The sequence below is a fragment of the Pinus tabuliformis genome, chromosome 4_1 (assembly GCF_031772625.1).
Source record: "Pinus tabuliformis cultivar Carrire ecotype Pingquan chromosome 4_1, CPIR1, whole genome shotgun sequence".
Classification (NCBI taxonomy): domain Eukaryota; kingdom Viridiplantae; phylum Streptophyta; class Pinopsida; order Pinales; family Pinaceae; genus Pinus; species Pinus tabuliformis.
In genome coordinates, this window is record NC_142303.1 from 267,007,122 (window position 1) to 267,032,939 (window position 25,818).

Below are 25,818 nucleotides of genomic sequence, written 5' to 3' on the forward strand. Positions count from 1 at the left end.
CACCACATGAATTGTACTGCAGTACCTTGAGGGTCATCATCATTATCGGTGATTCCTCTCGCGCTTGTTAACAGTTTACATCATTGACTGGTAATCAAGCGATGTCTTTCCATGTTCGAATTCAAATCATTTCTCACATGGATCGACTTGTACTTCGAGTGAAGATCGGACGAGATTGAAGACCCCGGATCTAGTTTCATCCATCTGAGCTGCGATATATATTCAGGAGAATAAAGACATTGAAATGTACAGCTTTGCAGCACAGATAATCATCCTACCAAAAGGATGATGGCTCTATCAGAATCATCAGTCTACCATCAGACGATTGTCTGTCCTATGTACATGAAAATGAATTTATAAAGCTGAGCATGGGAATGCCCGCCTCAGCTAGATCATGAAAACAGTATGAAGATAATGTATTGTATTGTATCTTATTACAGGTCTCCTCCCAGCATTGAAAGAACTTCGGATCCTCCTAATAAAGCATTTCACCCGATAAACGGCCTCATACTTTAGGGGGCAACTGTTATAGACATTTTTGTGCCTTATAGCTCTAAGCATGAAATGTCCATAAACCAAGGGATCCTAAGTCCCTAAAAGTGTTGTTCCTACCCCTAAAGGAACAAGGTTAACCAATTACAGCTTCTCCCAGAAGTTCTCCACCAGAAACTGCTCAGAATCAGTCAAATCAGGATCATTTCAGCTGCTCCACTAGCTAGCTGCGTTGCATAGCACCCAAGTACACTAGCTAGGTGTGTTGCAAAGCACCTAAATGCAGTACCAGGGTGCGCCGAGCGGGAAATGACAAATGGCAGTGTCATTCCGCGAGGTGGACAGACAATGGAAGCTTCCAGAATCTTCCCCAATGACACTTGCCTCACTGAGTTCGACCAAGGATGAGTAAGAGGCTCTCAGTCTCCAAGTGGAAGCAAGAACTGACAGAGAGAAGCCACAAGTCAAATCATAAGCTGACTCATCCTCTTTGCATACATCTATATATGGATCCCTCATCCCAGAGATCCAAAGGCTGGAATTTTGTACATTGCAGAGAATTGCTGTTGGTTTTGAGATAGAGATCAGAGTATTTGGTGATTTATGCTTTTTTGGAGGTGAAGAGGGGATTCCTTTGCTGGGGGGTTGATGCTGGATCAGGAATCATCAGTTGTAACTCCTCCCGGACCTTCTTGTTATATCAATAAAACTATTTGAGTTTCTCCTACATGCTTGTGTATCAATGATGTTTTGTTATATTTGCATGTTTAGCTTAAATCTGATCCTAAGCTATTTATGAATATAAATCCATGTCTTTGTGTAGTTTTCTTCTTTTGTGATCTTGCAAGAACTTGGTGAAGCTGGGCAAGAAAGGAAGCAAGTAGCAGGAAGCTGTCAAAGAGGAGAGAGATTGGATCAAAAGACTAGCGCAAGACATAGGTTGGTTCATCCTATTCCTCTTCGTTTATAGTTCATAAAGAAGAATATGAAAGTAGTTTTCTCTGTTTGTTTCTAAGGTACTGTCACACCTTAGTGGGATAGGGGCGTTCTGAGTAGACACTTTTCCCGTTAACAGCGAGTTAGTGAGTTTCAGAGGGGTATGTATTGGTCGGTCAATGAACAATATTGCTGAATACAACACATTGATAGAGCTCCTCTTTGATGCCATTATGCGTGGCATATGCCGACTCGTCGTCAGGCTAGACTCACAACTCGTCATCCTACAGCTCACTGGTATCTACTCCGTATGGAATCTAGCTATCTATCGCATGTTCCTAAGGGTCAAGATTTTGGAAAGGCAGTTTGATGCTATTCAATATTAGCATATTTCTAGAAATTTAAACACATTAACGGATTCATTGACAAACTATGCTATTCAATATTAGCATATTTCTAGAAATTTAAACACATTAACGGATTCATTGACAAACTATGTGTTAGATAGGCATTTGCAACATTTATAAAAGAAACATCTCATCAATATTTGCATCAAGATCACATAACTTAACCAAAATAAAGCTCCAAAAATCAAAAATATATATATATAACTATTTATGGTTTATACATAATGTTCTCTAACCAAGACAAAATCGGTCAAATGACCCAAAACTCAAAATGCTAGGAGGCACCCTATTCTAATGATGCTGGTGATAACAAGTCACCGCATGTGCAATCATGCGTAAAATCCTAGTCCATCGACTCGGCATGCCAGTAGTATGTCACTGCAACCTCAGAGGTAGCTCGTCATTCCTCACGTTCGGAATACCAAGAGTGAGACCCTTGACCTGATCTTGCAATGCTGAAAGAGTCTCGGCCACATCAAGGTCGCGAAGGATAGCCCTCCCCACAACCTCTCCTGCTGGAGCGGCAGCTGGTGCTCTCAGACGTACTGCTGGCCGAACTGGTCCAATATCTGCATGAGCACATGAGTTTTGATTAGTCTTGATAGAAGAAAGCACAAGAACATTATAAAAAGAAATGATAAACAGAGATATGGTCAAATAATTTACCGATAGCACCCCACTGCTCACCAGCCGGCAGCACCAAATTCGGGTCACCTCGGAAATCCATACCAGCATATAGACACTCGAAAAAAACTATCTCCTGACGATTGAAACACTCGAAGAAGGTACCAGAGAAGTAAACCTAGGACTGACCAGCATGTCGGGCCATGAGGTTGACCCATCTCTGCATCCGTGGCTCAGTCGGTGGAGGTAAACTAAGTGAAATGTACTGCGGCTGCATCAGTGGGATATTTTCCAAGGTGAAAGCGGTCAAAATAGAACCATAGCCGAAGTTCTTGGATTTTCTGCTTTTTACCTTGGTCAGTTTTTCTTTCATCACAGGGAGTACTGCGTCACACTAGTTGAACACCTTTGGTTCAAGGCATTCCAAGGCGTACTGCATATAAGACCTGTTAGCCACGTGAAGAGCCGCACTACTAGCCAGTCTAGTAAAAGTGAATAGAATGGTCCTCAAGGACTGGTCAGTGACATCTCGGATGTTGATCTTGCCGTCCCTACTCGGCTGAGATCCCTCTCTAGAATACCAGCGAATATAATATCTCACAGATTCACCCCCATGGGCGGAACCTGATAATGAAAGAGGGGCACCACGCCTCGATAAATCAGTCAAAAAATAGATGTCCACGACAGTCAAGGGGATAGATTTCCCTCTGATCTGAAACACCTGGTTGGTAGGATCCCATGCATCGAGAAGATATTGCAACAAGTTGATTTTTTGCCTCATGCTAGAGATGTGGAAAAACTTGAACAGGCCGTAGTTCCGCAGTGCAGTTACCGTAACCGTATCATGTAAAGCAACCATGTCCTCTTCTTCATGCTCGCGTTCTCGCCATGTAACAACCATTTTTCTCCAATGAATCTCTGCAAAAAAAGCAAGAGAAGAGTCAGGGTCCTGATTTGGAAAAAAACAGGCAAAAATTCCATGAGAAAACAGTGCAAAAGTTTCCCTTCTCGTGCCCATCGCACCCCAACAATGTACTAGGTGAGATGCATACTGACTGGCCAATGGCCAAGCCAGTATGCATCACACCTTTCGATATAGAAAGGGTGCAATGGAGCCAGGGTGAATTTTTCAAACCCCAGGGGCTTAGAAAAACAAGGAAACGTGCTCAGAATTCAAAAAGAAGGAATGCAACTGAAGAGCTTAGGTTTAGCTCCTACCTGGTCCAGACGGCGCCAAGAATCATCCACAGAATCTCCCGGAATTAGCTGGTGAAAATCAGGGGGGAAAAGCACCTCCAAAGCTCCAACAAACCAAAGTGCAAATGAAATGGTAAAATGAGGGGTAAAAATCACTTTTAAATTACTTTTCATGTAATAGAGTAAAATATTAGTGTTTTAACTCATTTTTCAAGCATATATTGTTCATTTCTAATCCGTTTGATGAAGCAATTGAATAGGCAGTACAACCTTTGAAGGAACAAAGTGGTTAGCGGTGAAATCAAATAATCAATGACCATTATCACAAGCAGTTTTTATGTGGAGTTCAAGCTCGTTAAAAATTAAACCTTAGCAATGAGCAAATTTTTTCCCCAAAGTTTAAGCTCATTAAAAAATGAACCAATTTCCAGTAAATAACCATTGTGAATGCATTATTATCATCTTTTGAGCCCTGGTCGTGTTCTTACCATCACCTCCACTCTGTTGTAGCCAATCATTCGCCTCCAATTGATTGTTTACCCCTTTTGAGGAACAGCTACGAAGAGTGATCCTGTTAGCCATCCTCGTGACACTGCCGTGATTAGAAAATTCGAAACCTTACCTGGAATCAGCTGCTAACTGAAATTATCACTCGTTCCTCAAAAGACGAGTCTCCTTTAAGCTCTTTTCATATGACTCGTAAAATATGAAAAGATTTCCGAGAAATTGGCCTCTCCAGCTCGTTAAAGCTACCGGGAGTGTTATCCCTCCTCTAGATTTTAATCTTTTTGGATCTGAGGGATTATTACACAAAAAGATCGAGCGCTTGTTTTGTTCGACTTGTTAAAATTACCAAAAATTCATCCCTTTCTTATTATTTTATACTTTTTTGGACTTAAAGGATTATATGACGAAAAAGGATTATTGGAGTTTCCTTTACGTCCCTTTTAGACTCTAAAATTGAAAAGGATCGAGTTATCTTTGTCGTTAAGCTCGTTAAAACCCAATAGTGACAAACTTGTTCGTATAGACAAGAACGAGTTTCACTGTCGCTAGGCTAGTTAAAACATAGCGACGGGTTTGCCCAAAGGGAAAATTATAGAACAAGCATATGTTATCCTCCTCAAGCTTGATAAAAATAAAGAGTTACTGGTCAGCAATGACTGGGGAAAAATTGGGAAGAAAACTTGAAGAAACTTTATTGGTAGCAAGTCGCTCTTGAACATGACACTTTCACTACACATCCGAGTCGGGTTGGGTTATTCCATTCACCGGTCATATCGCCATTGGTCCATCACACCATCCATATTTGGGGTTAGTGCTACCAATCCATGTCAGTGTCGCCATTATGTTCAAGAGAAGTCACTTAGAGTATTCACCTGTGTCTCATCCGCTGCAATACATTCACGCTCCATTCTTTCATGACCGCCACCCTGAACCCTGTATCATCAGATTGTTTTCACCTCCAAAATCATTTACTCTGTTCCGTGTCGTAGATTAGGGATTCATTAAGGCCCTCCTACGACGGGTCACTTCTTGTCGAAATCAGCTCATTATCCAAGAAGTCAACTTAGGAACAACCCTTTCAGTACTTTGAAGCTTGCATGCCTCAATGGCAAGTTTCTCACTTTCGGCGACAAGTTTACATCAATGGCCTTCAACCAAAAGATTTTGTGTGGTGTTCGATGCCAAGTCCCTTTTCGCACCATGCAAATTGTACTATAGTACCTTTAGGGTCATCATCATTATCGGTGATTCCTCTCGCGCCTGTTAACAGCTTACATCATTGACTGGTAATCAGGCAATGTCTTTCCATGTTTGACTCCAGAACATCTTTCATATGGATTGACTTGTACTCTGAGTGAAGATTGGATGAGTTTGAAGACCCCGAATCTAGTTTCATCCATTCGGGCTGCGATATATTCAGGAAAATAAAGACATCAAATGTACATCATTACTGCACAGATGATCATCCAAATCAAAGGATGATGGTTCTATCAGAATCATCAGTCTACCACATAGACGGTTGTCCGTCTTATGTACATGAAAATGAATTTATAAAGCTGAGCATGGGAATGCCCGCCTCAGCTAGATCATGAAAAATATTATGAAGATAATGTATTGTATTGTATCTTATTACAGGTCGCCTTCTAGCTCGAAAAAACTTCGGATCCTCATGATAAAGCATTTCACCTGACATCAAAAGATTAACGACCTCATGCTTTAGGGGGCAACTGTTATAGACATTTTTGGGCACTGCAACCCCGATCATACATGTCCATAAACCAAGGGCTCATAAGTCCCTAAAAGTGTTGCTTCACACCCTAAAGGAACAATGTCAGCTGATTATATCATCTCCCAGAAGTTCTCCACAGAAAACTGCTCAGAACTGGTCAAAGCTGGACCATACAGACTGCCCAGTGCAGAGGGTGCGATGCATCTCACCTGCTCAGTGAAAAGGGTGCGATGCATACTAGAAAGCCCTTCTATAGGGTGTGATGGGCGAGAGTAGACAAATGGCAGAGATAGTTTTGCAAGGTGGATCGTCATGGAATCTTCCAGAAACTTCTCCTATGACACTTGCCTCTCTGAATTCTCCCAGGGATGAGTAAGAGATCATCAATCTCCAAGTGGAATCAAGAAATATCAGAGAGACGACACTAATCAAAATCCGAGAAGCTGACTCACCCCCCTGCAATCATCTATATATGGATCCCTCATCCTAGAGATCCAAAGGCTGGAATTTTGTATCTTGTAAGGAAGTGTTGTTGGTTTCTTGGTGGAATATCATAGTGTTGGGTGATCTAAGCTTTTCATGAGGTGAAGAAGGGCTTTCATGCTGGGAGGATGACACTGGGTCAGAACAATTGGTTGTAATCCTCTTTGCTATTCTTGATATTAATAAAGCTATTCAAGTTTTCCTCCACATTCTTGTATGTTTGATGATATATGCATTTTTGTGGTCAATATATATCTGGTCCTATATTTTTTATGATTGAAGATCTCTGTTCTTCGATAGTATTATGCTGCTTTGATTCCACAGGTGCTCTTTGAAGCTGGGTAGACGAAGGAAAAGCGGCAAGGATCTGTCAGAAGGGAGAGGAACCAAGCAAGGAACTAAGCGCAAGACTGAGGTTGGTGTCCTTTGTTCCCCTCTTATCTACTTCTCATAAAGGAAAGCGAAAGTAGTTTTAGTTTGTTTGTTTCTAAGATAGCTACCAGTCTTAGTGGGACTAGCAGCTCCAAGTGGACACTATATTTCCTGATAACAGTGTGTCTTGGTTTCACCCTCAATTCATCTTAAGGGTTTCTTTTCTGCAAGTGATTTATAATAGAGTAGATATGATATCTCTCTTCTTTTTGCTAAGTAATAGAAATATCACAAGTCAATGAGGAGAGAGAGGGGGTAACTAGACTCAATAGAACCAGTCAGAGCCATCATTGAAATGGATAAGAGTTTGATTTGGAACTCTAACCGGGTGACCTTCCCAAATATTGATGAGGTCATTTTTGGCCATCAACAGGCACTCAACCATGGAAAAACCCCTCTCCTAGGGGAAAACCCAACCAAAATTCTCTTCTTCTTCAAGAATCAATTCAAAGCAAGACAACCAAGACCTCTAGACCAACAAACCTTTTTCCATCCACCAAGTCAGCCTACCAGCACAAGCTCTTTCAAGTGAGCTTAATCCAACAAATTCAATCCAAGTTTACCTCCTTCAAATTTAGTCAAACTTTACATCTTGGCCTCTACTACAAACCTACAAATTTCGGCCCTCCTGCAGCTCAAAAATTTTGTATGTGTGGGAGAAATTGTCAATTTTTAGGTCCTCCTTTATTCACTAGGGTTTCTTCTTTCTTTCCTTGTCTTTTCTCTCTTTTTCTCCTTCTCTAGATTCCAGATCCAACCTCTTGAAATCAACCTTTATCACAACTACAATAACCCTAGAAAATACTCGCGCATGTGAGGGATATGGAAACAAAATTTAGATTTCAGCTTCTCCTTTTTGTCTCCTTGTTTCTTCTAGGCCTTCACTCTTCTTCCTTATTATCTTACATCAGATTGAACTTTCTTGTATTAGATGCCACAATAGGTTGAATGTTGGTCTATATATAGTCTCTTTTGTGTGGTTGAATCACCTTCATGAGGCCAACTTGATAGGTGTTGAAGCCAACATGGTGGAACAGGGACTAGACACATTTTTTATACAATTATATGTTTCTTTCTTGATACAAAAATAAAAAAAAGGGTTTATTGCATGATGACAAGGACTATGAATCATGACACAACCCTAGAAGCACTCGATGGGTGCTTTGACCTATAACTAAAATAAATAGAGCATGAAACTCGTGCTTAAAATAATAATAATTTTCTTTTCTTCTATTTTGCAAATACATAAAAATTACATCATGTCATGAGCGAATCAACAATTATGAAGACCAATACTACTTATATTTTCAACAACCCCCTCCTCCGATCTGGCCACCATATGCACTTGTGTTTCTTTTCATCGATGTGTTGCACCTTTTATGGATATGAGGGTTTAATTACACATTTTACTCTAGCACTTAGCCATTAAACATTGGGTGAACACCTATTAGGCTTTGGCCTTTTTCTTGCTCCTTGGTTTCATGGAGTTTAAACCAACATATCGAACCCGTAATAGGTATGGCCATTCATAGGGGTTTTGCTTCTTATTTTAATTTTTGAGTTTTGTTCTTGAACATCCTTCTTTAAACTTACTGACAACTTATAATTCCTTTTATGGGGTTTTGATTTCTAGACCTAGGGTTTACACGTAAACCCAGTTTCCTTTCTCAAGGTCAGAATATACTATGTTTTCCTTGGAAGAAATGATAAATCTATCCTTACAAGGTTTTTTCATCGTTCTAATATCATGGTGTTTAATTGGTTAATTGATGGCTACCAAACTAATTTTAGAGACAGGTAAGGTTGTTTATAGTGTTTTCTTTTCTAGTGCACTTTGAGTTTTAAATATTAAGGCTTTTCCTCAAGATAACTACTATTTTTTCTGAATTTTTCAGCCTATTACAAATTTTGGCTTGTGTCCAAGTCTTTTTCCCTCTATATAAGAAATTATACCTTGTTTATTTTGATTATTTTGAGAAAAGGGGGAAATACCTTTCCTCGGTACATACTATAACGCTTTCTAAAGCTAGGGTTTGAATGTAGAAGGTCATGGATTCAGGGTTTTGGTGGACAATGTTTGCAAAAACCCCAGGTACTTGCATTCATTCTCCACACTTTCCATTCTACATCGAACATTTCAAGTTATTTTAGTTTCCTATAAACATAATACCCTTGATCTATTTTTTCCAAGATTGGGGTTTTGTATTTCCATTATTAATTATTTCTTTTTTCCTTATCGAAACACCATGAAGATATAATAAATTTATATTTATGTTTTTAGTTATCTCACAAAGCTTTCCCCACTTTGTTCTATGCAATTGTTGACTCGTAGTTTCCTGGCTTTTCATGCAAGGGTTTGTTTTTTGGCTGAGACTTTGTCTTGCTGAGAAACTTCATCCTGCTAGAAAAATATTTGCTACAGGTAATTTAATACATTATTTTCCCATCTCAACATGATCTAGTTAATTTTTCCTCATAATTATATCAAGGTTTAACAAACTTGTCCCTGTTATTGCAGGTCAATTCTGGACCTCTTACAAAGATTTGCAAGGCGCAAGCTGTTACAATTTTTAATGATAAAATACCCCCAATTACTCAAGAATTAATTCTTAATCCTATTACAGGACTCAAAAATAAAAGGGGAATAAGGCCTAACTTGGTTGAAACCTTCCCTTTTACGAGTGCATGCATAGTATACTTGATTGGAAGTTTGTACACTGGACTCAAACTCCAAGTCCAGATTTACTTAACTCTTTTGTTAGGAATTTTTTCAGAGTTAATTATCCAGGTCTATCGTGAATGGTATTTGTAACTTAATTAAGCTTATTAGAGGCCATATATGAGAGATTACCTTATTTATGTGTAATGTGCCCTTGATTTCTAGTTATTTTCATTTTAAACTTGAAAAATGTATTTCCTGTGAATTATTTCTTTATGAAGAACTATGTCATTCAATACCTAATATATTTTTTGTTATATTATAGTATTTTGCTAAGACAATGTATTATATTTAGACAGATAGTTAGTATGGGCACGCTAAACACTTAATATCATTTATTTCAAACATATTATTTTATATTGTATATACATTTCTTATGGGATTGTGTTCTCTTTTAATATTGATTTCCATACAGATACATTTATACCAATATATATGTGTGTGTGGAGGGGGGGGGGGGGGGGGGGGGGGGGGGGGGGGGGGGGGGGGTTGGTGGATGGTCCTAGTACATAGGAAGTATCATTTAAGGCTCTTGGCTTTCAATTTTCCAAATGTTTATACTTCCTAATGGACTTGTCACTTGTAGGGACCGCATGAGGGTAACCTAGGTGCTTTATCTCAAACTTAATCCAAAGCTTGCTAACCATGTCATAAATATGTATTGTTTACTTACACGATTATATATATATATACATACACACACACACACACCCACATAAAATTTTCATTAAATGTAACTAAAGAAATCACTTAGTTCTTCACACTTTATTGTATAGAACCACATCCACAAAACTAAATATCACATAGTTAACCTTTTTCTGATATAAGAAGAAACTTGTATACAATATATACTTGTAGTTACCCTTTACTTTCTATTTAACATCAAAGAGAAATATTATTACACACTTTTCATCACAATGTAATAGATAGTGTGCAACAAGAAATGCTAAATTTAGAAAGTGGTAAAAATAGAACTGCTAAAAACAACACTTCTAAAAATAGCAGTTTGGCCACCTTGGGTGAGAGGTGAAACTACTAAAAATAGCATTTATGGGTCCCTTTCTATTTATAGTAGTCCTTGGTCTATCTATAGGAAGTAAATTCGAATTTGGTCTTACCAGCAATTTGAATATTCATTAATTAATTCTCCATGAGTTAATTAGTTATGGAAAATTAAACTTGAAGTCTTTATGAGATCATGCAATTATTTTCTCTCTTGATTTAGGAATTTATCCCTTGATTAAAGGAGATAAGGTTCAGTTCTATATTGAGAGGATCAGTTGACTTAGTTTAACTTAGTCAAGATCAGTTAGATTATTTTAACAAGTTGTTAAAATAATGAGTGATAATTTGTTGATTCTTGCATGCATGTGACAACTATTATTTTCAGATAACTGAGTATTCTCTCATGAATAACTGATGCATGGTAGTTCAGACAAAGACCCAGTTGAGACCAGATGAGGGACAGTGTACTATCAGATGCTAGGATATTTCTAGTAAGTATTCTGTTATCTCAAAATCAAGCCCTGGAAGGCTGCAAACCAGGAAGACTTCAAGTAACTGTTTCAAACCAATCTTTTGACTAAGCCTTAGCCTCCTTAGCCTGAGAGGGCTCTCTCAAAGGGTTATTGATTTTGGCTATTAATAAGATGGCTAACTCTTGTGGAATAACATTAACAAATATGAAGGCTGGACAAACATTAAACTAGTTTCCATTGGGCCTATGGAGTCAACCATACTTCAGTAAACAATGATACTGCCTTTACATAGAAGTCAGGGCATTTAGCATTTAGATGCTCAGAACAAAACTCATATAAAACCACAGTTTACAAATGCATACAGGAAATCAGAGCACAATCAGTGAATTCTGAGTGATTATGCATTTATACAACTGTAAAAGACATTAAGGAAAGAATAAAATCACCATTCTGAACATGGAAATCCTTTATGAATCCTGAGAAGAAAAGCAGCCAACTTATATTACTGAACTCTGTCTTTACATAAGCCAAAACAGTACTCTGTTTTATAAAATATCCAACCCCTATTACATTGTTGTTTCAGCTATATATAGAATTCTTATTCTAACTAATCGATATTCCTCCTCCAGCATGAGGGGAATTCGATTCTGCCTATGATGACACCTACTAACATTTGAAACTAACTAATAAATACAACTGACTGTTGACTGGAGTTTTAAGAGATCTAAATCAAGTAGGACTCTAACACCGTGTTATGCATGATGGCTTTAATTACAATGGTTCTCGTTCTTTGACATCTGCTCTCCTTCTGGCGGTGGCTGTGATGGGTCTTCAAGGTTCCATGTTTGTCTTTAATGTCACATGTTTTCCAATCTCCTGAAACATAGGAAACTGCCCCTGTTTGTCGGTCCTTACTTTGCCTTAACTGACAGCTCTCCTTTGGACTGAAATCCATTCAAGCATTTAAAGTTTATGGCGTTTTCTGGAGTTTTCTTGGCTTTCATCAACAGAATCACACTGATCCTTACAAACCTCACGCCAATCAACATTATATTCAACATCCTGTACACTGGATTTAAGATATACGAGCTGTTCATTGAACTGAAGGTTCTTCATTTCCGGCTTTCTTGAAACTTTGAGGGCATGAACATAGGCCTCGTAATAGGTAGATTCGAACATTTCTTTCCTTAAGTTTTCTAAGATCCCGGTCTGAAACTAATGCCCAAAAAATGTCATGAACCAATCGCTGGAAATACAGAGCAAGGAATTGTTCATCAGAAGTTTTGAATTCTCCCAATCGACTTGGACACCACTTTTGACATCAAAGGAAACACCATAATCCACACCATCGCGACCTGCTCTCATGCCAACATATCTAACGGACCTGTATACTTGAATATCACATAACCTTCTCTGCTTTTGCAGCCCGGAATTATTTCTAAGTTTCTGCAGGGCTTTTCTACTGAGTATATCGTGCTGTCCGCAGCATTTCTAGCCTCGATTAATGCCTTCTTTTCCTGATCTTTTTGCGCATGCATCTCAGCCTCTCTCACCATTTTCTGTATCTCGTCTTCTGTCAGTCCTCCAGACGACCGGATAGTGATATTCTGCTCCTTATTCGTGGGTTTACCTGCCCAGAATTTTACGATTGTGCCAACGTAGAGTTTTGGGATGATTGGGCAGGTGCGATTGTATTTAAAATAGCTACACCAACATGAGCTTGTTACCTATGTTACAAACCAATAACTCTAGTAACACTAGAATGAGAAAACTATTCTCAGAAGTTCTCCCATTCATAAGCCAATATTTATGCCAAAAGGAACTTGAGGTATTACATTAAAATAATACCGTGAACCAAAACTTTGCAAAAGAATTTGATGCTTAATGCATGCACTACGAGCCATCTGAAGGATTTGCCACACCATGATCTCTGTAAATCTCAAACTCATCAGGACTCCACCGGCATACAAGGTTGAGGTGGAATGTAGCCATTTGAACACCCATAACGCCACGCATCTATGCTTGCCATGTGCTTCCATAACAACAGTGTAAAAGTCGAGGTAAAAGCTACTCGAAGACTGGTATACGAACACCTGGAGGTGGTGAGTAAACAGGATTCATTGAAGGACTAGAAACCATCATAGGAGTACCTGGCGTGCCCACACCCCTTGTAGTCAATACACCAGTATGTTTGCAACGGGCAAGGAAAAGAAGTGTTTCTGTAAAAATGTTTAGTCCATTCAAGGCAGCCTCTTCCCAGTGACCAAGCATTGCTCTTGCCATGCCTCGCCATTTGTAACCTTTTGCAGAGTCTGGATTTATCTTGATAGCAGCATTAGCATGAATGGCAGCATTAGGTTTCTTCATCTTCACAAGCACACTAGCTCTAGTAGCATAAATGATCGCGGATGTGGGATTGCATTCAATAGCCTCTGTGAGATGATTTACAGCCTCATCCAAATCACCATCTGCCATTGCTTCCATTGCTTTTGACTTTGCCATTTGGGCTTCATCTCGTTTTTCGTCAGTTACTTCAATAGATGGATCGTTATCTGGCTCAATGACTCCTTCATTATCTAGTTCCACGTCAGATTCAACTATCTCCTCATCACTGGCAGTTTCCTCGGGCACTTTCCGGGCAGTGCTTGAAGGGCCAAACTGTTCTTCAAGTTCTGGCATGTCATCATCGCTCTCATCCACAAAACTATCTTTAGCTTCTGTCTTCTTTGCCGATTCACCCTTGCTGTATGCAGAATCCGGTAATTTGGCGCCGAGCTTTTCAAGATAGTCCCTGAAAAATTTCAGAGCTGGGTCCTGAAGAACGGCGGGATTGCTGTCGCATTGTTTGATAAAGAGCTTCAGTTGATTCACTTTGCTGACGTTCATGACACATTCGTTTCCAAAGCGCCTAAATCCTCCCTCAGTCGATGAAAAAAAACCAAACCATGCATGCATTTAAACTAAACTATCATCAGAACTTGGGAGAAAAAGACAAACTGAAAGAACCTGAGCTTCGGTATTGTTTATTTGATAAATGCCATTCGTCCAAGATGCAAAATTAATTAGCTGCTCTTAACAGGGCAACTAACCTGCTCCCGGACCAAATTAAAGACTCTGAACCAAGATACCGTTCATTTTCCAGCAAACTTGCCTATCATTTTAGCAATGACAGGTGCAATCTTTGGATTTGCCTGATACTTTGCCAAGTTTGCAGGATTCTTCATTAAAGGCCAAAGAGTTAACTTCACTCTGATGAGCTACAACTGATTGTTGAGGCTTGTTAGGTGCAGGTGTACGCATGTCCCATATGAGCAAATGACAATCATCTCCAACAGAGCCAAAAAGATATTCGTGCTTCAAATGTCCTGTAACATCCTCAACTGTAATATTTCCCTTCAGATTTAGAACTGATGACAAGCATACACGCAGGAGCTTGAGAGCAAGCCTCCTGTAAAATGCATCCACCCCAGAGCTATTTTGCATGACAGTTGCTATGTATTCGAACAAATCCCCAATTTTGTAGCGCAGCCTAAAACATGTTGCGCTGCGAAACTACAAAAAGGCTTTATGCGCTTTGTCCTCAAGCTAGTATGAGAAATTTTGGCATTAGAATTTTCAGTGATAACATATTCCTTGCATGAGGAAGGAATCTATTTTCTTCTATGACTATGTAGTTGGACCTAAGGTGGCAGCAGGTATGATTAGGCCAACTTACAGTCTATATATTGAGGCCTAGGTAATCCATGATTTTCATCATCAGAGTACAGAGAGAGTAGGATAGCTATTGAGCTGGTTCTTTTTGTATGTTGTTGAGGATCTCCACTTGATTGATAATACAGTGTTGGGGTTTTATGCTGGTGCTTTCCCCAGTGATATATTCTATTTTATGTGTGATTGCTTCCTTCTTATCAGTTATATGTGTTCAGGCTTGATGTTTCTCATGTTCAATTAAGCTTCTGCTAAGTTTATGGTAGATGTAGATCTAGTATTATGCTTTAGTACATTGCATATATCAGTTGGATCTGCAAGTGAAATTTCGACATGATATCAGTGAGCTAGCTGATTTGTAGAGAAAATTCTACAATGATAGGAGTGGCTACACTCATCCCAACCAATGAACCATTGTCTCAAAAATTCCCCTCAATATTTAGGTTCCTTTCTTGTCAAGAAACCAATTAGTAAATATTTTACGAAGTCACCTCCTCATGCCCTTTGCAACATCCTGCTAAATTGGGTTGAACATTTATTCACATTGGTCTAGTTTTTATCTCTCATTGGAACTTTGTTTTATTTTTTATATTGCTTTTCTCTCTCACGATCCTGTTTTCTAATCTGTCTCCCAACCATGACATTTATGTCTAGTCATGATCATTCTAGTGGTCAGAAATATCATCTTGAAAGATGGAGTATTTTTATTTTTTATTTTTCAATGTTCTTGGACTACAACTAATTTTTAATTGTTTCTTAACAATTGGGATCCTAACTACTCACGTGGCGGCTCCTATTATATTTCCAAATAAAAAAATAAGTGAAATAATATTTTATTCATATTGATATATTAACAATTACATTTATCAACTAACTTTAGCCTTGGCCCCACGACTAATACTTCAACAATATTTGTAATTAAATATAATTAATAATATTTGCAAAAGTAATTTCACCAAGGGTATCGCATCTCCTCCCCCTTGAAATAAACATTTTTTTTCAGTGTTTCCTCTTCCTTTATCACTTCTCGCATATTTATTCCATTTCCAAAGTAACCTCCTTAGGCTGAAAGGCTTCTATAGCACTTTAACCTGTCGATGGTTTGATTTTGGAGTAAATCTTAATCATGTTTCAATTTCATATTCAATTCCAGCATGTCTTCACACATGCTAAGCAGATATCAATTTTCATTCATGCATGTAAGAGGGATTATAAATATCAATATAAACACATCATCAATAGTAATTAACAGAAAATGATTATCTCGTACAATTATCCAATGGATATTCCAGGTAACATGGAATCCACTAAATGACTTTACTTCAAAATCTCACATGAGAATTACCAATTCCATTTTCTTTATATTATTCACCCAATGATCATATTATTCTTAAGGATTTATAACTTACCTTTCCACTCATGATGGCTCATATCTAATGATCTATCACATGAGATTGTATCATTGTGCTTTTATTGTGATTTCACAATATTAAATAAAACTTGGGACAATTTCCTTCCTATGTCATTCTCATGAATGTTTTATCACTGTATTTTTTGTTCAAGTGGAATCAGTCATGTCCATTTTAGTTATTCTGTCATTTTCTCATGTTTCATTTCCACCATTTATTTCATGCATAAGGTTTGATTAGGGTTTTGCATCTCGGGTTAGGTGTTCTCATACAACTCTTATTATAAAACTATTTTCCCTTTTCCTTCCTTACACCCTAGAAACCACCAATACCAAACCACAAAAGAAGAATACCAAAGAAAACACCATACAATATAAAGGCAAAAATAAGTAGTATGGCCATGCTCAAGGTCAACAAAAAAAAATAAGAAGAAAATTTGCAATAATGAAATCATGCAACACATTCTCCCCCCTACACACCTCATCCATGAATTTCACACAAACTCACTTTCTAGAGTTTCCATCCCTTTCTACATTGTAGATCGTTGGTTAAGGTATCTGGAAGCTATATTCACTTTTCTTTGTGCAACAAGCATGGGGTCCTTCCCCTTTGCACTGTTATGCACAACCGTTGTCTCAGTACACATCATGTTAGTACAGTAATAATTTCCTTCCTATAATCTTGTAAGCACATATTCATACTATGCATATAATTAAACATTAAACAATACTTCAAATCTCCCTACAATCAAAAAGTTATATTCAACATTTTTAAAGTACTTATCTGGAGAGACATTGACTGGTAATGCATTGTTTCTTAGTGCACTTACCATGTTCGCACAATTGATCCAAATTTAAACAGGAATGCAAAAAATTATAGATATAATCATAAATATAGAGATGCAGTTGAAAAACACTTCATTTCGTTAATAGAAAAATATTGAATTCTGCTTACAAACAGAATGGAAATAAAATAGCTCAGGTGGTGGTAGCTTATCTTTAAGAAGAGATGTGGCGGCTACATGCCAATTGAACTATGTTACAATGAGGCTCAAGGGCATATTTATTATTGAAAAACATGAGAAAACCCTAAACAACCCAAAACCTAACCCCGGGAGATGTAACACCAAGATTTTTTGGGCCCCGTTGGGGTTAGTCAAGCAGCGAACTTCCCGCGGTCATAACTTGGTCATATTATTTTCGTTTGGTGTGTATGATACCTTGTTGGAAAGGTCTCTTTGAGTACTACAATTTTTTCCCCCAGTTGCCTGCAGTGACCTCAAAAGAAAATTGTTTAGGGGGTCAAAACTGCTATTGAAGTTCAGGACCCGAAAAATGATTAAAAATAGTAAATGCTTAAATAAACAAGGAAATAGATGAAATTGATTGGAGGGTCTAAGTGGAATAAGTGGATGGCCACCAATATCCACCTGGATCATTCCTTCCCCCTTAGCAAGCAATGTTCTCCATTGCATGCAGAGCCTCCATGAGGTGAGGAAATTTTTGTTGAACCTGATCCCTGGTGAACCACTTACCCTAGTGAAGGAGTTGGCTTGCTCTGACAACTCGATATAGTTGTATCCTCTGTTGGTAAGTGTTATTGATCTGTGTCCATGATTTGATCAGTTATCGCCCATTCCATGCAATTCAGGTTGAACTCTATTGGTGTGAGTTGTTCTGTAATGTTTAATGTGTACAACAATGGTGGAATGTATGGACGAAGGCGGTTTACATTGAACACTGGGTGCAGACCAAGGAATGGTGAGATGTTGAGCTCAAAGGAATTATCACCGATAGCCTTGGTGATGGTGTATGGTCCATATCAGAGTGGGTTAAGCTTGTGGTGAGGTCCAGCGAAGCACTCCTTCTATAAATGTAGCCAAACTTTGTCACCCACCTGAAACTTGTGCGACACTCGATGTTGATCATGGCGCTGCTTGTACTTAGCATTGGCTCTATCCAATATATCATGGACCTGCTGGCACATGTACTAAATATTCTTAATGAAGATGGTAGACCTTTCGGCTTCAGACTAGACGTGAGCCAAATCTACCTAAGTGGCTGCAAATGGTATGGTCGCATCAATGGGACATAATAGTTGGAATAATAGCCCTACCTAAAAGGGTTTGTGGCCTATTGAGTTGTGGAGAGCTATGTTGTAGCTGTGTTGGACATAAGGGAGACTTTCATCCCAAGTGTGTGGATTCTTCGAGTTATACATGTGCAAAATGTGTACAATCATCCTGTTGACAACCTCTATTTGGCCATAATTTTGGGGATGGAAAGTCATGGAATTAGTAAGTTTTGTATCCAGCATTGACTAGAGACTGGACAAAAATTTACTCGGGAATCTGTTGTCTCGATTTGAGACAATGGACTATGGGATCCCAAAGTGTACCCACACTTGCTCAAAGAAGAGCTTAGCAGTGGCCTCTATTGTGATACTCTTCTTGCAGGCCTCCATGATGGCCATCTTGGAGAATATGTTGATGACCATGAAAACACAATCGTTGTTGTGCTTAGTAGAAGGAAGGCTTGACATGTAATCATGGGGACAGATTCCCAAGGCTGGCTAGGAGTAGGTAGAGGAGTGTATAGGCCTTTCTTCTTGATGGTTGGTTTGGCAATGGCACAGGTGGTGCAAGATCTAATGTACTTCCCAACATCTTGACGAAGTTTCGGCCAATAAAAATACCTATGCAATATCACCAATGTTTTCTCTACTCCAAAATGTCCAACAACCCAACTATAATGCGCCTCCAAAATCATCTTGCCACGCTCACTTGAAGGAACATAGATGTGTCCCAAGTGGCATAATAGTGCATCTTGAAGGTGAAAATTTGGAACTTGCTTCCCTTCCAAGAGTGTATGGTATGTGCTTCTGAATTCTGGATCACTCTTGTAAAGATGCGACCACCACGAAGTCTTGTGCCCACAGGAGTCGAGCACAGTGATCAACACCATGACCAGTGGTTGGCTGAGGCAATTAGTGACATTATTGGTGTTGCCCTTCTTATACTTAATGTTCAAATGGAATTGTTGTAGGTAGGTGGACCATTTATGATGGTGCTCATTCTACAACTTCCCCTATGTTTGTATGAACTATAGGGGTCGGTGGTCTTTGTGGATGACCATTTCCTTCCTCATAATGTAATGCTTCCATTGATGGAAAGCCTACACAATGGAATACATTTATTTGTCATAAGTGGGATACTTTCAGACTATGTCTGAAAGTGTCTCACTGTGGTAAGCCATCAGATACCCATTCTGATTAAGAACTGCACCAATAGCATAGTCAGAGGCATCTATCTCAATCTCAAATGGTTGTTGCAAGTCTGGTAATGTGAGCACTAGTGCAAAGTAGAGGTGATGCTTCAACTCGAAAAATGCCTGTTGTTGGGTTTCAGACCAAAAACAAGTTTCCTTCACTCCACCCTTGGTGACTTGACTTAAAGGCCAAGTGATATGAGAGAACCCCAACATGAACCTACGGTAGAAATTGGCAAGACCCAAAAAGCTACAGAGCTCTATTAGAGTGGTTGGGGCTAGCCAATCCCAAGTGAATTATATCTTTGTTGGGTCTACATGTACACCTTGCTCATCAATGATGTACCCTAGATACTGAACCTAGGTTGGACCAAAAGTGCATTTCTCCAAGTTAGCACATAGCTTGTGTTGTCGCAGGATTTGAAGGACCTGATGAATATGGTGGAGGTGCTCTTCACACTCTAACTAAAGATGAATATGTCATCTAAATACACCACCATTAATGCATTGGTGAAGGGTCACAAGATTTCTTCCATCAATCTCATGAAGGTTGCAGGGGCATTCGTCAACCCGAACGGCATGACCAGCCATTCGAAAAGGCCCTTCTTGGATTTGAAGGTAGTCTTCCACACATCGGAGGGTTTGATAGGCACCTGGTGATAACTTGACTTCAAGTTAATCTTTCTGAAATATTTTCCCCCATGAGCTAGTCCAAAAGGTCATCAATCTGTGATATTGACTACCTATTCTGGACAGTGATCTTGTTCAACCCCTGATAGTCAATATAGAGTCTCCAGGTCCCATCCTTCTTCTATACCAATACAATTCGGCTCCCAAAGGGTGATGAACTTGGCTTGATGTGCCATTTCTACAATATTTCATGAATCTACCTCTTGATCTCATCATTCTCCAAAACACAGTGTCTATAGATCAATCCATTGGGCAGTGGCACGCCCGGGATTAGATTGATGGAGTGCTTGACCTGACAATGCAGAGGTACCCTTGTAGGTGAGGAAAAAATATCCCTGTACTTTCCTTAAGGGAAAATCATAAGGAAAACAAATTTCCTAGTCTAGGAAATGATTTTACTGCATTGCTTTGCAGTGATAAAAGAGATGGCGGTAGACGGAGCTACATCTGGTATCCCGTACAACTTATTGGCCAAAGCGATAATCACATAGAGAGGTATAGACTCATATACAACATGTTACTTCCACAAGTATGGTTTTCCTAACAATACATCACAAACTTCAAGAAGAGAAACATCACACGATGCCTCATCAGTGAAGGGATTGATGTTGTAGGGAAGGCGACACTTTTGGCTGACATGTAGATCTCGTCCTTGGTGAAGCCACCAAATAGTGTATGGTTGTGGATGTGTTGTAGTCTTTAGGCCCAGTCGTTTCATGATCTCTGCTGAAATGAGTCTCTTTTGGCTACCGCTATTAATAATGAACTCCAGTGGAGAAACCTTCACCCACATCTATGAGTGGAAGAGGCGTTCACCTTCCTCTAGATCTTTAGGCTCAATCTTCTGGATCTTGGTGGTGGCCAAGGTGGCACTAGGCTCTTCATTAATTATATGCTTCCTTTTTCATTCCCCTTATTAGGTTCTAATTCAGAGTCAGAACTTGCGTCTGATTCATAGGCCTTCAGCTTGGCCACTAGTGACTACTTCACTCGACACTCACTTGTGCTGTGAGTAGAGCTCTTATGGAACTCACACCATTTTCTAGTGTCCTCTTTGTATTCATGGTGTTGTTCTTTTCTTGCAGCTTTAGCAGGCTATCCTAGGTAGCCTCGCCTTGGATCTGTCCTTTCCTCTATGGTTTGGGGGGCGCATTTTCCTTGCTTTGGATTCACAGATCCAAAGTCTCACTTCTTCTATTTAAACTTCTGCTCAATCTTGACAGCGTATCGGTATCTCGTGTTGAGTAAGGAACTATCCAAGAACTCCACCTCACCCTATATGTACTTGTGTAGAAAGTTGTGGTACTTTAGTACCAAATGCCACTCAATATCCTTGATACCCAGCTTTGTGTGAAAGGTATGGAAAATATTGTGAACTCCAACACATCTTGGTCCCTTCCCTACAATAGCGTAGTCCACTTTATGTATTTATCTTCATACCTCCCAACAGGGTAATATTGTCCCTTGATGGCTTCTTGGAAAGAATGCCAAGTGGGTGTGACTAAGAATAGCGAGGGTTCACTCTCATCCTTTTGTTCATAGTAGGTTTCCCGCTAGTCCTCACCGTGTGGGGCGGCTTTGGGAAGTGAAAAAGTAATATTTTCTCGATTGGAAAAGTCATGAACTGAAAAATATCCTCTAACAAATTTAACCATTTATCGATGGCATCTGCATCTATCAGGCCCTCAAATATGGGAATATCAAACTTAACGTGTACCTTAAAAGGAGTGGTGCTTCCAGAGTAGCTACTGGATGAATATGTGTCGCCTGTGGGTAGTCGTCGAAGGATCTGGGCAAAATTATCCATCATCATGTTCCTTTGTCGCTTGAGGGCTTCCTTGAGAAACATTTCGAAAGGATATCCTACCCCCTCATCTTCATTTTCTTCCACCATGGTTGGTTGTTGGGGTTTACGAGGCTAATCTTGCAATGGTTCAACCAGATCGATCCCTAACTCCTTATACCTCGACCTCATTGGAGACATGCAAAGAAAAATAGAGAAAGAGCAGACTGATCTGATACCACTCTTCTGAACTTAAACAAGAATGCAAAAAATTATAGATATAATCATAAATACAAAGATGCAGCAAAAAAACACTTCATTTCATTAATAGAAAAATACTGAATTATGCTTACAAACATAATGGAAATAAGATAGCTCAAGCAATGGTAGCTTATCTTTGAGAAGAGATGTGGTGTGTTAGTGCCTAAATCTACCTCAAGCTGAGAAAGGTAGGATCTAGGGTAACATCAAACCAAGCTTAACCTAGTAGCTAGCCCTACCACGTTGGGAGAGGGCTTTCTCCTGTCAATATCAGTAAAAATGATCAATGAGGCTTGAGATAACTTGAATGAAGACTGATTTTAGGCTAGGTATTTGTGCGAAAGAATTTGATTGAATAAAATGATGTTTTTGTTGGCTCAAATGGAAAAGCAGATTTTGGGTGCGGGGAATGAGGCTCAGTTTTGCAGAGATCTCAATGGGGCAAGGTAAGAAACTGATTTGGCACTTTAAATTAAATGATATGGAGAGATTAGATATCTAAGGAGTTGAAGAGGGCAAGAGGAGCCATGTATCCTCTCCAAACAGCTGAAAACATCAAGAAACTAAAGCAAACCTCAAGTACAGCACTGCAAATTTCAATGGATTCTACTTTCACTCTTGTTTGATTTAGTTAGGAAGAAACAAGATAGATAATGTCATACATAACACATAAGTAAATTCAAAATTACAAAGAAAATAATTGTACCAAAACAAAATTCCATAGTGATCCCAAAGAGTGCTACAAACCCTGGTCTCAATTCCTTAGCCAAAATGCTAATATGGGTGTATAATGAAGCTCCTTGCTTTCTCAAGAGTCCAACCATGCTAATGACTGAAAAAACATAAGATATAGGAAAATATCAACTCATCCTAGCCTCCAGAGGTCAAGCTCACAATTTTAGGAGCTGTTCCAACTAATTCTAAACTGACAACTAGAAACTAGGCAGTGGAACATCATGCCTCTAGAAACAAGGGAACTGATTCATTCAATTTCAAACAACTTTTTAACAGATGAATCTACCTCCATAAGTGAAATTTTGACATATTTACATCATGATCCATCAATATACATTAAATTACATCACAAATTTTACATTAAGAAGGTGAAAAAGTCAAACTGGCAAAAGCTAGGTGAAAAACAGAGTATACTTGGTCAAACTGGAAAAAATTTCCCTATGTGTCGTGCCTGATTTCTCTATGCATAGCGCCTGTTTGGAGCCACTTTTGAAGGCCATCCCAGTGTCCAAATTCACTCCAAGTGTGTTTGTTGGAAAGGTTTTCCTGTCTACTTTCCAACCCAATTGTAATTTTTCAATTTGGCCTCCATTTGCCCCTCCAAAAGTCAGTTCTCCCAACACTGCTTCCTGTGTGTCAAAATAAGGGCAGTAAGGTCATTTTTTGAGTGTTTTTGACCTTTTTGAGGGCTCAAAACCTGTCCCAATTTCTTGGCCATTGGTATGAAAGCGTATTTTTCCATGCAAAATCCAAAAATGCTGAGTTTTTGTCATTTGGAGGCTCCCATCAAAAGCGAGCGCCAGGTGGCGCGACGCATAGAGTAGAAATTACTGTTTTTTGAGAAAAATATTCCAAAAAAGCAAAAAGTGCGGGCTGAGTCTTCTCCATCAAGTGTTTTGATGGGCTAAGGAAGCCTCAACCAATATCTGAAGTCTATCATGCTCCTTTCACCTCTTTTATGCCCTTTTCAATTTTGCCTTTAAGCTCCTGATTCTCACCTTGCAGACTTTGTTTCTCGCCATGTAATGATAAGCCATATGCCTCAACAATGTCTTCTCCCTGTTGGCCTTCTCTAGCATCCTTTCCCAAGTGCAAGTTTGTTCTCTCAAGCCAAGATTCCCAGTCATGTTCAATCTCTTGCTTATACCCATGATCACTGTGTCTTTCCATTGTTTTCCTTTGGTTTTGAAAAATGTGGTTGTATATGGATGGTTTTGTGGATAACAGTGTGAAAATATGGTGGAGGAATGAAATGGGTAGACTGTATGGAGGAGAGTGTAAAAAAGTATGTGTGAACAGAGTTTAGGGATGGGAGTAAGAGTTTTAGGGATTTGAGTAGGGTTTAGGGATATGGATAGGGTTTGGGGAGTGTAGTGTTTGGGAAATTATATGTGGAGAATGGGATTAAGGGGAAAATGTATGAGGGGAGTGCGATTAAGGGGATAGGGTATACAACCATTAGTGCAATGAAGAAAACTAGGGTTTCACCCTAGAAGCTAGGGTTTAGGATAATGGGAATTGGGGATAGGGGTGAATGAATTTAGGGATATGGGGGATAATGAAATGGGTTAACGAAACTAGAAAAGAAGTGAGGGAATAAAAGGTGAGGGAGTGATGGCAACAAAAAAAAATTTACAAGCCCTAAGCAATCATGTTTTGAGCAAAAATTACAAGGAGGTAGGGTTTTGAAATTTTTTCACTAAATCATCATAAACATCTTAAGACACACTTTCATTGGAATTTTGAGAGTTGTTGAATTACTTTGGACCAGAGAAAACTAAGAAAATTGAGAATATGGATGAATTTGTGGTGAAAATGGCTTGCAGCTCTATGCGCCACGCCACAAACCCAATGCACCGAGCCCCAAACCCAATGCGCCGCGCCACCAAACCCAATGCATAACACTTTTTGAAGGAGACTTTTGGAGGCCTTCCTGGTGTCCAAATTGGGCGCAAGATAGCTCGTTGGAAATATTATTGAGTCTACTTTCCAACCCAACTAGAATTTTTTAATTTGGAGTTCATTTCCCCTATCAAAAATCAAATCTCCCAAGACTGGTAAAAAATGTGCCAAATGAGGCTACCTCAAGGCGGAGTGTTGTTGCAGTCAACATTTGAAGGTCTTCCTCAACTCAAAATTGAGCTCATGATAGCTCATTGGAAATATATTTGTGTCTAGTTATCATTTGACTCATCACGCAAGTCATTTGGCCAACCAAGCTAAGAGAAATCGTGATTTTCCCAAGGTCACTTCAAAGGTGCATCAATTCTCCTGAGGCAACTGTATTTTTGACATTTCTCTAAAACCATGACACCTGTGTAAAAAGTGAAGGAAAATTTTCTTCCTTGGCCTATTGTGGACAAAAACCTCTCTCATTTTTCCCAAATTCATCTTTTATTACTCAGAAAGATCATTGAAGTAAAACCTATCCTGATGTGTGGAACAAGGGATTTGTCGAAATGAAGAGAAATGAAGGGGATAAGGGGCTTCTAAATTCTTGAGAAAATTTTGGGAAGTAGGGAGGGAAGTTATAAAGTAGAGGAAAGTGGAATTTCAAAGATTGAGTGAGGGGAAGGGGTCCAAAAGGGCAAAACACAGGTCAAGCCTAGAAAATTGCCAAGTTGTAGCAAAAAACTAGGGTTTGTGCGAAAATGAGGAATTTGAGGGATATCAGTGATGGGAAGTGTTTAATAAGGTACATTAAGGATAGGGGAAGGTTTAAGAACATCAGGATACAATTTTTGCTGATGATTTGACCATCCAAGAGAAATTACCTTCAAAACCCTAGGAGAGGGAAATGAACATTACCTAGGCGCAACTGAAGCATGAACAAGGTATAAAATGACCCATTGGAACTTGACATAATGATGAAAACCCTCTAAATGATGGTACACTCAGCTGAATGGTGACATGGACTGGCATTTGGACAAGTTTGACAGGAGTAAAAGCAAACCCTAGACCT

The 25,818-nt window shown here is 39.1% G+C and overlaps 1 pseudogene; it reads right to left on the minus strand.

The window, feature by feature from the left end:
- Nucleotides 1-13,071: 13,071 nt before the first annotated feature.
- On the minus strand, nucleotides 13,072-13,944 carry LOC149175296 (FAM10 family protein At4g22670 pseudogene; annotated as a pseudogene).
- Nucleotides 13,945-25,818: the final 11,874 nt, after the last annotated feature.